The 4,346-nt window shown below is 31.4% G+C and overlaps 1 protein-coding gene across 1 annotated transcript in view; it reads left to right on the top strand.

Moving 5' to 3' along the window:
* Nucleotides 1-4,346, top strand: part of LOC107608483 (floral homeotic protein PMADS 2) — a 23,143-nt gene that overhangs the window by 2,809 nt on the left and 15,988 nt on the right. The gene's annotated exons all lie outside the window — the stretch shown is intronic.

The raw sequence follows: 4,346 nt of genomic DNA, 5'->3' as shown, positions 1-4,346 counted from the left end.
AAGATGATAAAGATAAAACAACTTTTAATGATTTGAAAATGCGATAAAATAACTAATAAATATTATATTTTTTACAAGTGACAAAAAAAATGTTCGTTTTTAACAAACGACTTATCCATTTGATCCGAATTTTTGTGGTAATATTTGAATAAATATTTAAAAGATATGCACACAAAAAATTCGGAGCAAAATTTGATCTCTAATTTTTTTTTTTTTGAAAAAAATTAGTAATTCACAATAAAAAATATTTTAAAAAATTCACTTGACATAAAATTACCAATTGCGTCGGAATAACCTTCTAAAACTGCGGGATAATCACTATAATGTAATCCCAAGTTTATGATTTTCTTAAGATAACCAAGAACTCTTGTTATAGCTTTCCAATGTTGATTGCTAGGCTTTCCTGTAAACCTTGATAATTTGCACACAGCAAATGCTATATCAGGTCTAGTACAATGCATTGTATACATTAAACTTCCTATAGCACTAGCATATTCTAATTGTGCTATAGGTCTTCCCATGTTTCCTTCTAATTTAAGATTAGGATCATACGGCGTATTGGATTCTTTAATTGTGAGATGATCAAACTTTTCCAATACCTTTTTAATATAATGAGATTGACTTAAAATAAAGCCAACTTCATTCTTATGCACTTTTATGCCTAATATTGTATCAACTTCATTCAAATTCTTCATCTTGAATTTAGAAGTTAGATACTCCTTCGTTATACGAATTCCTTCTAAATTTGTTCCGATGATCAACATATCATCAACATATAAACAAATAATTACTCCATAATCTTTAGTAAATTTTGAGTAAATACATTTATCCGCACTATTATGTGAGAAGCCATTTGATAACACCACTGAATCAAACTTCTCATGCCATTGTTTAGGCGCTTGTTTTAGTCCATACAAAGACTTAATTAATTTGCAAACTTTCTTTTCATTTCCGGGTAGCACATAGCCTTCCGGTTGCTCCATATAAATTTCTTCATTAAGATCTCCATTTAAAAAAGCCGTTTTAACATCCATTTGATGTATATGAAGCTTATGTATAGATGCTAATGCTATAAGAGCCCTAATAGAAGTCATTCTTGCCACAGGTGCGTAGGTATCAAAATAGTCTAGACCTTCTTGTTGTCTAAACCCCTTGGCCACTAACCTTGCTTTAAAGGTTTGTAATGAACCATCAGTGTTATACTTTCTTCTAAATACCCACTTACATCCTATAGGCTTTGATCCTGGAGGCAAATCAACCAAGACCCAAGTATTGTTAGATAATATTGAGTCCATTTCATCGTTTATTGCTTCTTTCCAAAAAGCAGAATCCCTTGAAGCCATAGCCTCTTTGAACGTTTGAGGATCACCCTCTATGTTCATCACAATAGGAATCTTGTTTGTTACAGAATTCCTAGTTCCTTCTACCAAAAAGTTGATAGCCTGAGAAGAAATAAAATCTGGACCCAAGTCCTTTTCTTTTCTTACTCTCAAGCTCTTCCTTGGTTCAATCAACTCTTTGTCGTTTAGACGTTTATTATTTTGATTATTTATTTCTTGTGAAATATTAGTATCATTTTGGAGATACTCTGAATTAGAAGTTGAATTATTGATAAATTTATTTTCAATAAATTCTACTTCTCTTGATTCAACAACTACATTAGACACTAAGTCTAATATTCTATATGCTTTAGAATTTTGAGCATATCCTATAAAAGCCCCTTTTATGGCTCTTGGCCCCAATTTGGTTCTCTTTTGATCAGGAACTCGATAAAAGGCTAAACACCCCCACACTTTAAGATAATTTAAATTAGGTTTCCTTCCTTTCCAAATTTCATAAGGAGAAACATTTCTATGTCTTGATGGTATCCTATTATGGATATGACATGATGTCAATAATGCTTCACCCCACAAATTGTAAGGCAATTTTGCATTTAGTAACATTGAATTAACCATATCCACTAAGGTACGGTTTTTCCTTTTGATCTTTTCTTTCTCTTCCGGTGTGATGTTTTCAGCGGCATCGGCAATTGGTGTAGTCTTTGGGTCAATCACATATGCAAGATTGAGAACCGAAAGAAGAAACATCATCTTGTCTTTTCAACGGTTGAAGTTCGTTCCATCAGAGCGATCTAATTTGACAAACTCTTGATTCATGACCTTGAACGTAGTGTTTTGATCTTGTGCCATCTTCAAGAAATATCTCTCTAAAATTGTTGGGTATATGAGTATGAGAAGATGACAAAATTTTATATTTATGTAGTGGTTTCAAGGCACGATTAGATCGCTTTCTTTAGAGAGATATTTGTCCCCACACTTAGTTGCTATATGGTTGATGACAATACTCTCCCAGGATACAATGAAACCTAAGAATTTCTTAATTAGCAATAGTAAGAAATTCTCAACTCTCTTGAACAAAGAAAATCTCTTAATGGTTGAGTAATTTGTACACTTAGTACATCATTTCTGAAATAGTGAACAAGGACTTATTTATACATATTGCACATAGCAATTATGATTGGTTACGTATACAAATAGTTGTGTCTTTTCTATTGCCAATAGAAACAATGTTTTAAATATGCACAACTCTTAAAGAGTTGTGTCCCTTTAGCTAATAGACACAATGTTTTGAACATACGCAATCCTTAAAAGATTGTGTTCCTTCAACCAAATGGTACTAAACGGTTAATAACCGTTTATTAATTTTAATAATAATATTAATAATATTAATAATATTAATTAATCAAATTTGTAAATACCCTTCATAAAGATAAATAGTAGTATTCCAATTCTCATAATCATTGATATTTATATTAAAAAATTCATATGATTTAGATTGAGTTGGCAAACATTGCATTGGTATATATTTTGGAAAGTCCACAAAATTTTACATCTGGTCTTTTCTTTCTCCGGTTTGAAATGGTTCAAAATCTCGTATTTGTGCAGTTAGTATTTTTGCATTGCAAAGATTTCAGCCTTTTTATTTGTCAAGCCATATATTATAGAGTAAACTGAGCCGTGCTATGTCACAATGTTTGAAACAAACGAAACAAGCAAATATGCAACTAGTATATGATAAATAAAATAGTCCCGCTAAAGAGTTAATGGAGTATTTATACAATATGTATAATGGACTGTTTATTTAGCCCAATATAAATTAAAAATGAAAATTACCGACAAAATAATAAATTTAAAAACTCTTATTCAGCATCAAATTTTAAATTTCAAATTCTCCAATTTCAAATTTTAAATTTTTAAAAAATTCAGTTAGTTATTTCAAAAAATAAATCTTCCAATACTCTCTTCTTTTTCAACTGGCGGCCACCCCACCTTCATCAATAATCATCTCATTTCACCGACGCTACTTGGCTTGTCACACGCCACTCGCCCTTAACAAAAATAACCATCCACTTAAGGATAAAAATAATCATCTGCATACCTAATGAATTGAACATCTAACATATTTTAATTAGATATAACTAAACTCAATCCAATCAAAATAATCATCTACATAAAAATAAAATAACCATCCGCATACCTACTAAAATGACCATCCTAAATTGACCATTAAAATAGAAGAAGAAGATGAATAAACAGAAGAAACTATTATTGTGGTGAAACATAATTTTAAAGGACTAGTCATGACACAAGCGGCACTGTTGTGAAGTATAGGGCTCAAATCATGAAAGAAGCTAACCATGCTTGGATCCGAAGAAGAAGAAGTGCATGGTGGTATCATCGGTGAGAAGAGGCTTGAAGGAATAGGAGAAAGCGAAGCCGTTTCGGAAGAGAGGCACGAAAACAGCGGCAGCAACGTTAGGTTAAGTGTCGGAGGGCGAGGCGCATCGGGTTGACCAGCGGAGGCGAGGACGGTGTCGGTGGGAGGATGCGGCGGCTTCAGTATAGCCGGCAAGAAATTCAATAACGCGAGGTGAGAACCGGAGAAGATAACGGTGAGTTTTGGACGTATATTGGAGATTACGGTAACATTAGAAATAACCGTACATAGTGTAATGGATTTAAATACTAATCTTAATTTTCAAATTTTGAAATTTAAAATTAAATAATTAATTAATGATATAATTTTTAATTTTAATTTTACCTTTTTTTAATTTATTGTACACAATTAATATTAATTCCCAATACTTTCTCAAATAAAATTTATTATTTTTTATTAATATTTAGTCGATATTTTAAACGCGAGGTGGAGAAGATAACGGTGAGTTTTGGACGTATATTGGAGATTACGGTAACATTAGAAATAACCGTACATAGTGTAATGGATTTAAATACTAATCTTAATTTTCAAATTTTGAAATTTAAAATTAAATAATTAATAATTAATTA

This window comes from Arachis ipaensis, chromosome B07 (assembly GCF_000816755.2).
Source record: "Arachis ipaensis cultivar K30076 chromosome B07, Araip1.1, whole genome shotgun sequence".
NCBI lineage: Eukaryota > Viridiplantae > Streptophyta > Magnoliopsida > Fabales > Fabaceae > Arachis > Arachis ipaensis.
This window is presented reverse-complemented; position numbering and strand designations above follow the sequence as displayed.